A 14,398-nucleotide genomic window follows, 5' to 3' on the forward strand; every position below is an offset into this window, starting at 1 on the left:
TACACCCAGGGTAAGTGACTCGCGTGCCTCGCCCTGGTTCCCCCCGTTAGTCCTTCTCTACATCTGGGTGAGCTGCCTTATGGGGAAACAGGAGACGACACGTGACCCACGTTACAAAGTTCCCCAGAGACGGCCGTACGGTGATTGTATTATCAGTGACCCACCTCTAATTTCTAGTTGCTTGTTGTTTTGTTTCCTTCAGCCTAAAAATTGAGTTTGGGGACCCTCTGGTCGGGTTTGTTGTTGTTGTTGTTTTTACCCCTCCCTCCACCGCCACATGCCAAGCGCAGAGATAAACCCTGAACGGTCGGAATGACGTAGCAGGACGCGCACTGAATCCAGATTTCACACCCACCTTTCTCTTGACCTTTCACGAGATGACTATTTATCATTTAAATAATTTCTTTCTTAAGCCCAGACAATTAAAACACAAGCAGCTGGAAACCCAGAAAAGTCAAGCAGCCGTTTTAGCACAATTTTACCAGGTCATGAAAAAGAAGTTTGGGGTTCATTCCTCGCTTTTGCCTTGAAGAGTCAAGAGGAGCAGAGGGAAAGGAAGACTTAGGACAAAAGGCCTTATGGGACCAAGAGGGTTCCAGACCTCCTCATTCTGAGCAGCGTCACTGTTCTCTGACCTAAGAAACCCACCTGCTTGCAGCAGCGTCTATAGGAAGACGTCTTCGCACCACATTCACCTGGGCTCAGGATGGCGCGCAAAGGACGCAGCCCTGAAATGTTCCCTCGGCAAAGTCTGCATTAGAGGACATTTTGAAGGAATTTTCTTTCTTTCAATTTGATGCATTAATAAAGACCAATAGCTATGAAAACGTATTCATGCTGAAATCCTAAAAGCCTTTAGCGAGTAGACAAGCGGGTAGGGGTGTCCAGGAGCTACAGGGAGGGAAGGCTCCAGGCTGTGTGCTCCTCTTTGGCCACTCCCTAGTTGCCTGCCCTGGAGCAAATCACCGACCCTCTCCTGGCTCCATTGTCTTTGTCTGGAAAAGTGGGTCTCCGCCAGAGGCTGCTAAAATCCCCTCTACCGCTGGTGTTACATAGGGGGCGCTAGGAAAGGACTGGGCAAAGTCTGTTAAATATTCCCTCCTGTCTCCCTGTCCTGTTGGCCTTTTTTCATAGTGTCAAGTTCTTAATTAGTAGGTTTCAGACGTGAAGAATACAAAGCTTTCCCGTACATTTGGGAAGAATGAAGGGTTGCCTTTTAGAGCAGAGAAAGAGAGCTGGCTTAGGCATCTATCTGAAGCAAGCCACACCCCCACAAAAGTGAAATGGAAGCATGAAAGATCGTGAAAATCAGGAACTCTGCAAAGAACAAGTGCCCTGTTGGTATTTTTGAAAAGATTTTCATTCCATTTGCAACACCTTTGTGCTCCCTTTATGAATTTCTCCATCTCTTTCAACTCTACGATGAGCTATTTTTAAGACTGTTTTCCTTTCATACAGTAATACTGTTCATACAGGCAACTTAATTGTCATCGTACTTTTTCTTAGTCTTTCAAGACCTTTTGTTATGGTGAAATAATTTTAGGCACACCAAGCACAGATCCATTAAATATACTCTTTATTTCACTAATGAACTATTGTGGGTGGTAAAAATTAATTTCATTCTACCCATGATATTCACATATCTGTTAAATTTTTATAGTTGAGAAATGAAGGTCGCAAATAACTACAGTCAAATGAGAATTCCTCTTAAAATGTTAAGTCTGCTGTTTCACTTGGATGTCTTATCCAAGACATATCCAAAGAAAAATCTATAAAAATACTTCACAAAATGAAAATGGCTCAACAGTTCCAGTCACAGGGTGGATGTCGCAAATGTTTGTACAGACGGAAAATGCTTAGAAAACTGGAAGGCCCCTGTGTTGATGGATCAGAAGAGAAAAATCTCTGAGCAGATGTGTTTCAACTCATCTGGATGGATATGTCGGCTCTTAGCACAGTTGCTGAAACATGATGCTGATGAGACCAAGGGCCTGGACTGAATGGCCATACAGCTCAGCCAGTGTTGCTCAACTCAACAGGTCAGGCTGTAGCCCTAACACCTCTCCGCCATTTTACATTTCACACATCTCTATGGGAGGTCACAAATGAGAAGGACAGAGGATGTGGATGAAGTCAGGTGAACCCTTCCCCACAGCATGGAAAGGAACGCCAAGCACAGGCTGTGCTCACTGAGGGCCAGGGAAGCCACTTCAACACACAATGGAGGTCACTTTTTTTTTTTTAAAGATTTTATTTATTTATTTGACAGAGAGAGACAGCCAGCGAGAGAGGGAACACAAGCAGGGGGAGTGGGAGAGGAAGAAGCAGGCTCATAGTGGAGGAGCCTGATGTGGGGCTCGATCCCAGAACGCCGGGATCACGCCCTGAGCTGAAGGCAGACGCCTAACCGCTGTACCACCCAGGCGCCCCAATGGAGGTCAGATTTTAACAATAACAGGTCAGACCCAATAACTCTGATTGGAAGGTGGGAAGAAAAAAGAAAAAACCCATCCCCAACACAATAATGATAACAATGATCCCAGTTGGGGCACCTGGGTGGCTCAGTCGGTGAAGTGTCCAACTCTTGATTTTGGCTCAGGTCATGATCTCAGACTGTGGGCTCCAGCCCCACACTGGGCTCCCTGCTCAGCATGGAGTCTGCTTGAGATTCTCTCCCTATCCCTACCCCTCCCCCCAACTCACTCTCTTTCAAATATAATATATGATACATGAAATATATGATATAATATAAAATATAATGATCCCAGTTGGCAGGTGGACGGCTGGGGAGAGGCATGTGCCTTCAGACAAGAAGGGCAAAAGCCAGAGTTCTCTTGAGGGAAACAGGACAAGTATCACAAAGCAATGAAGGTCTGAGCCCTGTACCCAAAGATAAATCTTTCCAGAACTACCAAGGACCTTGACAAATGTAAAATTGGGGTTGACTAGTAAGTGCCCCCTTATTTACAACCAGTGCCTTCCAGAGCCAACTCTGACTTACTTAATGTCAGTGCCCGCGGACCAAGCAGTGGCATATGGATTTTTCTTTGGTCCGATTTAATTCCGGTTTCTGGCTTAAATGTGTGCAGAGGGCTCCACGAGCCTGGTGCCTTCGCCCCACTGCTTCCTGACTCCTCTCTCATTTCTCTCCTCCTTTCTTTCTAAACTCCACACCACAGGCTAAGGAGAGGATACCCTCAAAGAGAGTAAAAAGAAGACAGTCTGAAAGAAAACAGATAAGAGTCTCCAGATTCGTGTGCCATGGCCCCCAAATAATGACTAAGGAAAGTCTGATGGCATTCATACCAATGTGGGGTTTGGGGCTTACCAACATAACCAGAAAGATCAGCGGCAGCTTTAAAGAAAAAAGGAAGAGAAAGAATGAAAATGCAGTTGTCATATTTTTGCAGTCTATAAAAATAATTATTTCATTGTACTTCCACACATGCACTCACACACACGACCTGATACCTTTTTTTTTATTATTATTATTAAATGGCAATGAGCCAGGAAAGACTGCAGAGAATAAGAAGTGGAGCCTGCCTCAAAGAAAAAAAGGATTTCTCTCCTCAAGTGACAGTAAATTGGATAAATGCTATTTTTAGATGAAATATAGCTAACTGATGTCCAGATGTGAGTCTGCCACATGAAGAGAAAAACAAATCTATCTAAAGCACTGAGCTGTACTTGAAAACATTTTTTAAAAATTTCTGGTGATAATGATTTATAAGGGAAAGACTTCGACACGGGGTACTGACCATCAGCCTCTGCGGCGGTTCACTTGGGAACAACAGTTGCACACATGGCTTCAACATGGAGAGGATCCCAAGGTTTACATTCCTGATTTAATTGTTCCTAACTCTCCGGACTTGCAACTTGTCGGCAGTATGTTTCCACATGAGCATGAAGGAATAGCGGAGAGGAACCACGCACATCAGGATTTCTGCACTAAGCCAGTGGGGTCCTCTCATGGCCGTCACCTTGAGAGGTCATCTTCCGGTTCCAGTGATGCAGCTTCTGCCGCAGACATTCTTGGAAGTCCTCCTACTCATTCACACAACGCATTTATAAAGCACCTACAGTTTTCCGAGCTGAGCATCAAGTGATGAGCAGAACAGATGCAGCCCCTGCCCTCACGCTTACGGTCTTAGTGGAATTGCTTTTGGAGCCCAGATTACAAATTGCCAAGGAAAATCAATTGTAGTACTTTAGTGACACAAATAATGGCATTGGGTTTGATCACAGTCTTCATTAATGTGCATGACCCTGAATAATGGCTGGCCATTTGAAAAAAAAAGTCAACCCCTGAAGTAGAGTCGCTGAAGATATTCAAAGTAATGTGATACAGGCTTGAAGAGAAGAGTTGTACCAATAAATTATTGGGCGATGTCCTCGTGGCTAGAATCAAGGCTTGGCCTCTCCAAGTGACTCCACAGTTCACGCTCCTACAAGGGGGTAAGGACATCTACCCGGGGACAGCAGCAAGGTGGCAGGAAAGAGGTAGGGGAGAGGACATGGCAGGAAACTAGATAGAGGAAGTCCTGGCAGGTGATAAAATCCCTGGAGAGAGGAGGGAGTGGAGCGTGAGGGAGAGAAGCATTATATAAGGCCAGCTTCGGAGAGTTGAACCCTGGTGGTTGGAGAAACCTGGTCGAGTATATAAGAGAATTCATCCCAAACTGGACGCAAGAGCACAAGAACTAGGTCAGGAACCTGGGCACCAAAGCCCAGGGGAGAAGAAATAGCCAGGTTACCCAACACAGCCTGACCACTAGGAGCTAGACAGGTGATCCGGCCTCCCCTAGGGCTGGAGAAGGAAGTGGCCAGGCGACATGGCTTCACAGGCCCTGGAAGTGTCTGGCACTTCTACTGGTAGGATCAGCCACAACCCCTTTAAAACGTTCGAGATCACCTGGTTGGCCCCTCCTTTGTCCCAAGACAGCCATGAAGGAGCATAAGGGTAACTGTGTACTCATTTATAGACAATCAAGGGTTAAGATGGAACAGAGACTAAGGACTTTGACATTATTTCCTAATGATTTCTTAAATATCCGGTAGCCATCAGAAGACGCACATATACAAAAGGATCTTTTTTTTTTCCATAATTGACACATCATATGCAGTGTTTTGTAGGGTCTGTGTTTTTCTTCCCCAGGTGGATTTGCATGAGGCTCTCCTACTCTGCATCCCTCAGAAATAGCTCACTCTGGAGAGAAGTCCAGCTGCAACCTGGAACGGCTCAAACTGAAGAAGAAATCAGGCCTGAAGCATCCCTTTTGCTCACATCGTACTCTACGACTCAGTCACCCAGAGTCTGTGGTCCTGTCCCTTCTCAAGGGCCATCCCATCTGGATAAGCTTTGAAGCCCAGCAGATCCGAAATGTATTTATCTTGCACTCCTTGGCACCATGGGCAATACACCACCACCCCTCCCCCCACAGGACGTATCGTGGAATTGTCCGCTTGGATTTCCATCTCAATGCCCTGCTTGAAAATGTACCTCAAATACCCAACTATGGCTGGCCTGGTGGGTGGGGACCACGCGTCCCCACTTTGCTACATACACGGCTGCTCTTTGTATTTTAAATCACTTTGCTAAACGGGTCTCCATGTAAGATTTCCTTTGATAAAACAAAAAGATTGGAGGATGTTCTATTATATATTTATTTTCAGTAGGGAGGTGGGGGTGCTTGAAATCACTTTTCTAGACCAAGGGTCAGCAGTCATATGAACCACATGTGGGATGAACAGAGCTAGACAGTGGGGTAAGCAGATTCCTTCTGTGGTCTGTTAAGACCAAGCATAGTCAAGAAAGAAAGAAAGAAAAAAAAAACCCAAAACACATGGGAAATAGGTAAAAGGAAAAAGAAGAGGGAAGTCAGAGAAAGAAAAAACCAACTGAGGGGCACCTGGGGGGCTCAGTCGGTTGAGCACCCAACTCTTGGTTTCGGCCCAGGTGGTGATCTCGGGGTGCTGAGATGGAGCCCCACCTCGGGCTCTGTGCTCAGTGGGAGTCTGCTTAAGATTCTTTCCTCCTCCCTCTCCCTCCCCCTTCTGCTCCTTCCCCTGCTCATACTCTCTCTAAAATAGAGACTGTGAATTCCCTCTCTTCGGGACCCAAGTTGAAAACCTCCACAGGAAGGCATCAGCCCACAGCAATGACCTTAGGTTTCCTCTCAGTTCTGTAGTGCTGGTTGTGGAAGCAAAAATCTGGATTCTTAACTTTTCTTTAAGGCTGTACTCATCATTTTTACCTACTTCTCACATGGATGTGACAATGAACCACACCCAAAGTTTTGAGCATGGGCTTTCAAGTACTTCACTCAGGATTCTTGTATGATTTAATAGCCTTTCTCCAAACCATATGTTTGCATCTCTAATTGGAACAAATACTGCCACTGTCAGTTTCAAGTGAAGTTTACCACTTGCCACACGTGTTTCAACAGTTGTCATATTACTGGCTCCCCTTGGAAGTACAGACTGTTGAAGTTTGTGCTGACATCCAGAATTATTTGGTTATTTTCACAGGAATGACCTCCTGGTGTCATCCTTAAACCTCTACTACTCCTTTAAGTCTCGTTATTGATACTGAAACTTTTCATCAGCCTTTCATTTAGAACCTGAAGACCAAGTAGTCCAAGTCCATACCCCATCATGCTTGATCATTACCCAAAATTATCGTTGTCTTTTCTGGCCATCCATGCTCTCTTGCACTAAACAAAATAGAGTTTAACTCGTGCACAGACTTCCTTCTGAGCTCCAGCCTGGCATTCCCAGGGGCTTACTACATCACCACTTAAATGTCCCAAAGGCACCTTAAACTCAACGTGCCAAACTGGACTTTTCTTTCCTCCACATCTACTCCTCTGTCTACCTGCACTCACCATACTCACAATGCTTAAGACAAAGATAATGGAACTTCTTCCTTCTTGACTCTCAGAGCCGATGGGTGTCACGGTCTTAATGATTCTGCCTCCTTCATACCTAAGCACTTTAGTCCGGGCCTTCTTCATCCTCCTTCCGGGTTACTGCAACACTTGAACTGGACTTCCCTGTTCCACCTTTTTCTCCCTTCAATCAGTTGCCAATAACCTTTCCAAATTACAAATCTGATTTTATAACCACTCCTACTTAAAACCCTTCAATAGATGCCCCTTGCCTTCAGAATGCAAACCAAACTCCTTAGCCTAGAATTCTGTGCTCTCCATAAGCTGTCCTCGGCGTGCCCTCCACTCCCCCAGGCCGGCACCCAAAACTCAGGCCCACTAAACCACCTGCCAAGCCTCCAAAAGAAGCCTTCCCCTCTTGGCCACCTTTCTCCCCTTGCTGAACACCCGCTCATTCTTCAAAAATATGTGGACTGTTTATGCTGGCGCTATTTTGGTGCTGGACACACATAATTTCTAATCCTCCCAACAACCTATGGGACTTGCAGACTTTGCTGAAGGTCACCCAGCTGACGAGCAGGTAAAAAGAGACTTCGATCCAAGCCTGCCTGATTCCAGGGCCTACATTCTTTCCATGAAGTCAAGATGCCTCGCTTTAAAACTACACTCAGATGTCTTCTCCGGAGGGCCTCCCCTGACTTCTCCTGTTGCTGGCGCTTCCAGCACCCTGCCTGGGGTTTCCTCTACTGGCCTCAGGTAATGTGCGGTGCCTGCGATCATCGGACCCTGTCCTGGGCTGTGAGCTGCTAGCAGGCAGATGTGGGGCCTTTTCATTAAGAAACAAAAACAAAAACCCAAAACTATTTACAGATGTTAAAATTCAAATAAACTATCAAACAATGAGTAGACCCCACCCCAGCTCCTTAGAAGTCATCAGTGTTAACCCACTGCCTGTGTAACCTTCCAGACTTTTAGGGCTATGGAAATAGAGGTACACGCACTCTTCCCTCCAACAGATGGGCTCATGTGACACATGCTTGCCTGTAATTTGCTTTTTACATTAGACTACGCCTTAGACATTTTTCTACATTACTACATGTAGATCACCATCTTTTTTTTTTTTGTAGAAATAAATCCACAATACTATTTTCACAACTCATATAAATGAATAAAACCTACTATTTAAAGGTTAGAAAGTCAGGGGCGGGGGAAGAAAAGGCCTCACTATATGCGGGTTACAAGAGAAACACCTAAAACATGATGCAGAAAGATTAAAAGTCAAGAAATTCATCGCATAAAACAAGAATATGGGTCTGTGTTTGTGTATATAAATAAATAAATGGAAGAAAAGGGAAATTTCTGCCTTACAGAATAAAGCCAACTGACAAATACGGAAGGAGTGATAGAAGTGGAAAGTTGTCATTTGGCAACCATCGTGACAATGATAGATCCAGGCAAGAGTCATTCATTGTTGACTAAAACTAAAGGGTAAAAATCGGAGGTGTAAGAGCATATTTACAATATCCTCTCAAAATCGACTTCCCCAAGAGAGAACGATCTTGTTAGTCACAAAGGGAAAAGTAACTTTCCAATGAAAACACTCGACAGGCACCACTTTAACCAAGTGAGCGAAACTGACACCACAATTAAGGGGACCTATAGCCATCATCTGATGTGACGGACGAAGGAGGACACACATTACTTCTGGAGCATTTCTGTCAAAACGCATAACCTGAATATAAGCGTGAGGAAGCATCGGACAAACCCAAATCAAGACACATATCGCAAAGTAACTGAGCGGACCCTTCAAAAATGTCAAGTTCACAAAAGACAATGAAAGCAGAGAGGAGGCTTTTCTGATTAAAGGTAACTACAGAGATGTGACTACAGAATGCAACCTGTGATCTGGGACTTTCTTTTGCTCTACCACATGTTACAGGAACAAATACCAATAAACTTTGAAAATTACGAATCTGGTCTTATAACCATTTCTCCTTAAAATTCTTCAAGAGACACCCCTTCTGCCTTCAAAATACAAACCAGGCTGCCTGGGTGGCTCAGTTGGGTAAGCATCTGACTCCGTTTTGGCTCAGGTCATGATCTCAGGGTCATGGGACCAAGTGCCATGTTGGGCTCTAGGCTCAGCAGGGAGTCTGCTTAAGATTCTATCTCCCTCTCCTTCTGCCCCTCCCTGGCTCATACCCTCTCTAAATAAAATCTTAAACACACACACACACACACTCCAAACTCCTCAGCATGGAATTCACTGCTCATAAGCAGTCTCCTTTGTAAATACTTCTGTATGTATCTCTAAACCATGACTTTCTTGTTGTTAGAATAGCTGTAATGTCATACTGTGCTGGATGTGGGAGCCATAGGAAACTCAAACAGAGCCTGTGTGCCAGCCCCTGCCATCCGGGACATCAGAACCACTGGGGTGCCCTTGTTGCAGATGGGCTGTCTTCTGGATCTCTGAAGCTGGTGTTCAAGTGTGCTGTTTTCAGCCCTCCCTCCAGGGGATTAAAAAGTGAGTTGGCCCCTGCCAACTTCTTCGTTCTCCCATCCTCTGCCCTTAAGGTCTGTGTGATGACAAACTGTAGTTCTGGGGACCTACAGTCTTGACCCGCCACCTCTGGAGTTTTTGTCCTGTTCTACCCTCTCCCCTGGGCTGGCACGTGGCTCCTCTGGGCTCCTGGAATGCTCCAGCATTGCCACACAGGACGTTGCCATAGATACATGTCTATCGTCTTCAATGGAGGTATCTCCTTGAGGTTGACCAACAAGCAGTGTGGACTGCACGGAACCAGAGGCTCTCAAGTCTGGGAGAAAGGGGCAAGAGGTCACTGGGTTGGAAATTCGAGAAAGGCCTCCTGGAGGGAGTGGCCTTTGGGATGAATAGAGACCTATAATTGGGCTTATAACTACCTAATTTGAGTCCTCTGAACACTCCAGGCGTTTCATTTCGCTTCTCCGCCTCTTCCCCTGCTTTAATTGCGACCTTCTGCATCTTGAGGGTGGTTTAGAACATTGTCTTAAAGAGTCTGAGAACACTGGGCTTTGCACCTGTGTAGCCTGGGGCCCAATGTACCTCACTGACTTCGGGTTCCTCATCAGAGAACTGGGAATAATGGCACTTTGTAGGATTGCAGTACCATTACATGGAATATTCTAGATAGAGTCAACAGGGAACCACTGATGGTGAGCAGCTGAACAGTCATTATGAGGCAGGCTGGAGGATTCTAAGACATCTGTCATATCCCAAGCAGCAAAATCATTACCTGACTTTTTATTTTTTTTAAGACTTTGAGAGAGAGCATGAGCAGGGGAGAGGGGCAGAGGGAGAGAGAAAAGCAGAGTCCCTGCTGAGCCGGGGGCCCAACATGGGGCTCCATCCCAGGCCCCCAGGATCATGACCTGAGCCGAAGGCAGACGTTTAACTGACTGAGGCACCCAGCTGCCCCTACCTGACTCCTGACTCTTTTTAATTAAATGTTTTATTTTGGAATCACTGTAGATTCACATGCAATTATAAGAAGTAATACAGAGAAATCTCATATACCCTTTATCCGATGGTAACTTTTTCTTTAAGATTTATCAGCATGCGGGTGAGGTGGTTAAGGGGCAGAGGGAGACGGAGAGAGAAACTTAAGCAGACTCTCAGCACGGAGTTCAACGCAGGGCTCGATCTCACAACCCTGAGATCACGACCTGAGCCGAAACCAAGAGTCAGACACTCAACTGACTGCACCACCGAGGCTCCCCTCCGGTAGTAACTTCTAAAACTATATATAGCCAATGTCACAACCAGGATATTGACATTGATACAGTCAAGATGCAGAACATTTCCTTTACCACAAGGATCTCCCATGTTAGTCATTTTATTACTACATCCACTTCTCTCTTACCTCCTCCCCTCCTTAACCCCTGGCAACCACTAATCCATTTCTATAATTTTATCATTGCAAGAATGTCATATAAATGGAATCACGCAGTATATAACCTTTGGGGATTGGCTTTATTCACTCAGGCCTAATCCTCTGGAGAGTCATACGGGGGTTGTATGTATCAATAGTTCATTTCTTCATATGGTTCAATAGTATTTTGAATGCACCACACTTCATTTAACCATTCACATGCTGAAAGACATTTGGGGTGTTTCCAATTTTCAGCTATAAAACTGCAATTAACATCTGTGTACAGGGTTTTGTGTGAACTGAACATCCGCTTTCATTTTTCTGAAATAAATGTCCAGGAGCATAATGGCTGAGTTGTATGGTTGTTACAGCTTTAAGAAATTGCCAAACTGTTTTCCAGAGAAGGTGCACCATTTTATTCACATAAGCAATACATAAGTGATACAGTCTGTCTCTGTCCTTGTCTGATAACGACACTATTTTGACAGGGAAATAGTATTTCATGGTTTTGGTTTGGATTTCCCGAATGGCTAATGATAATATTGAACATCCTTCCACGTGCTTATTTGCCCTCTTTAAGGTCTTCATGTCTTTTGGCCATCCCCTAATTGGATTTTTGCCTATTTTACTATTGAGTTTTGAGAATTATTTATACATTCTAGATACTGGTCCTTTGTCAGATATGTGGCTTACAAATATTTTCTCTGTAGAAAGCTGTCCGTAGCTGTTTTTTTAATCCTCTTAATTCTTTTGCAGAATATCTAATGAAGTCGAATTTATCAATTTTTCCTTTTATGAATCCTGCTTTTCATGTCATCTAGGAACCCCACCTAGTCCTATATCTCAAAGAGTCTATTTTTTTCTAAAAATCTTACAGTTTTACATTTCATATATGTTTGTAACACAGTTAATTTTTGTATAAAGTGTGAGATTTAGGTCAAGGATTTGTGTTTTCCCCACCTATGCATGTCCAATTACCACAGCACCATTTCTTGAAAAGGCTTTCATCCACTGAATTGTTTTTACATCTTTGTTAAAAATCAGTTGGGCACATTTGTGTGGGTCCATTTCTAGATTTTTTTCTATTCCCTTGATACGTGTCTAATGTGTGTCTTTGCCAATACTATGCAATCTTAATTACTACAGCTTTATAGTAAGTCTTGAAATCAGGTAGACTGATTACTCCCAATTTATTTTTCAAAATTCTTTTAGCTTTCTGTTTTGATTTTCCATATACATTTTAGAATAGCCTTGACTATATCTATAAAAAAAATCTTTCTGGGATTTTTGTAGGAATTACATTAAACCTTTATATTCATTTGGGGGAAAATTGACATTTTTACTATGCTGAGACTTCAATCCATGAACATGGAATATCTCTCCATTTATTTAGATTTTCTTTGACACCTTTCATCATGTTGTATAGTTTACAACATACAAGTCCTATACTTGTTTTGTTAGATTTTTACTTAGACATTTGTTAATAGTATTGTATTTTAAATTTTGGTAGCCATATGTTTTTGCTAGCATATAGATATATAAGGTTTTTGTTTTTTGGGTTTTTTTTAAGATTTTATTTATTTAAGAGAGAAAGCACAAGCAGAGGATGGGCAGAGGGAGAAGCAGAGTCCTTGCTGAGCAGGGAGCCCGATGCAGGGCTTGATCCCAGGACTCTGGGATCATGACCTGAGCTGAAGGCAGACACCCAACTGAGCCACAGGCACCCCTAGATCTACATGCAGAAATCCACTATATCACACACCCTGTTGGACTCACTTATTAGTTTCACATGGCTTTTTGTTTTTTGGTTTCTTCTTTTGCAAGTTCTTTGAGATTTTCTTTCTTTTTTTTTTTTTTTTTAAAGATTTTATTTATTTATTTGACAGAGATAGAGACAGCCAGCGAGAGAGGGAACACAAGCAGGGGGAGTGGGAGAGGAAGAAGCAGGCTCATAGCGGAGGAGCCTGATGTGGGGCTCGATCCCAGAACGCCGGGATCACGCCCTGAGCCGAAGGCAGACGCTTAACGACTGCGCCACCCAGGCGCCCCTCTTTGAGATTTTCTATGTGGACAATCTGTCATCTGCAAATAGGGACTTTTATTCCTTCCTTCCTAATTTCCGTGCCTTTTCTTTCCTTATTGAACTGCTAGAACTTCCACCACTATGTTCATTAGCAATGGTAAGAGTGGACATCCTTGTTACCTTTTTAAACTTTTTTTTTTTAAGTAATCTCTATGCCAACCATGGGGCTCGAACTCATGACCCTGAGATCAAGAGTCACATGCTCCACCAATGGAGCCAGCCAGGTGCCCTGCCTTATTCCCAATCTTAAGGGGAAACATCAATCTTTCACCATTAACTAGAATGTTAGCTGTTGTGGATTTTTTCTGTAGATGCTGAGAGCCACAGGATAGACATTCCCATTCAAAAAGGGAGATGGAGGAAAGAAGGATAGGGAGATGGGTCTCAACTAAATCCCAAACATACCAAGGCAAATTCCACTAAACCTTAAGGCTTGAGAATGATCAGTCCTCTTTGGTTTAGATGCTCTGCCTTCTGGACCCACTGGGACAGCAGTCCCACCCCCCTGGCTCCATCAGGCAGGAATCATGGCCCCAAGAATTCAGGGCTCCTATCCCCCAGGCTTCAGTCAGGCCTCATGTCTTGTTGAAACCCAGATGGTAGCCTTGATCTCTAAATTGCTTTCAAGGTTCTTCTCCTTTTTTGAAAAGCACCTGTTTGCAGCTGAATAGCTCTCTGGTCCAGTCCTGTAGGAACTAAGAAATCTGACAGCCTTCCTTCATTTCATCTCATTTTTAAATGTCCCCTTTAATTCAAATTGACAGTGTCTTTGCTGATATTGTCCCATCTCTTTTCCTGTGTTCTGTTGAAATGGCGGATTGATTCCACAAATCACACCCATGATCTCTTTACCAAATGGTTGTTCAGCCACACTCCTAGTGTTCTCTTTGCAACAACCTTTCTCATTTTTTGCAATATGGATAGGCTGAAAACTTTCTAAATCTTCAAGTTATGGTTCCTTTTTGCTTAATAATTCTTTCTTCAGTTCATCTTTCCTCTTTCACATTTTACTCTAAGTATTCAGAAACCAAGTTTCTCCTTTGACATTTTTGTACAAAATGTCCTCAGCTAAGTATCTGACTGTGTCATCCACAAGTTTTACCTTCCACAAAACACTAGAACACAGTTCAGCCAAGTTCTTTGCTCTTTTATAACAAGGAACATCTTTCCTTCAGTGTCCAGATACCTGTTCCTCATTTCTGAGATCTCAAGCAGAATCATTTAACATCTGTATTTCTAGTATGTACCATAAAACTCTTCCAGCTTCTACTCATTACCCAAAGTCACTTCTGCAGGTTTAAGTGTTTATTACAACAGCACCCCACTTCTTAATACCAAAATCTGTCGTCTGCTTGGGCGGCTACAACAAAATACACAGCACAGACTGGGTGACTTAACCGAAATTTTTCTCACAGTTCTTGAGACTGAAAGTTCAAAGTCAATGTGCAACAGGGTCCATGCCTGGTGAGGGCTCTCTCTTTGGGTTGCCAATGGCCACCACTCACTGTGTCCTC

This window comes from Ursus arctos, unplaced genomic scaffold, assembly GCF_023065955.2.
Source record: "Ursus arctos isolate Adak ecotype North America unplaced genomic scaffold, UrsArc2.0 scaffold_24, whole genome shotgun sequence".
NCBI classification, from domain to species: Eukaryota; Metazoa; Chordata; class Mammalia; order Carnivora; family Ursidae; genus Ursus; species Ursus arctos.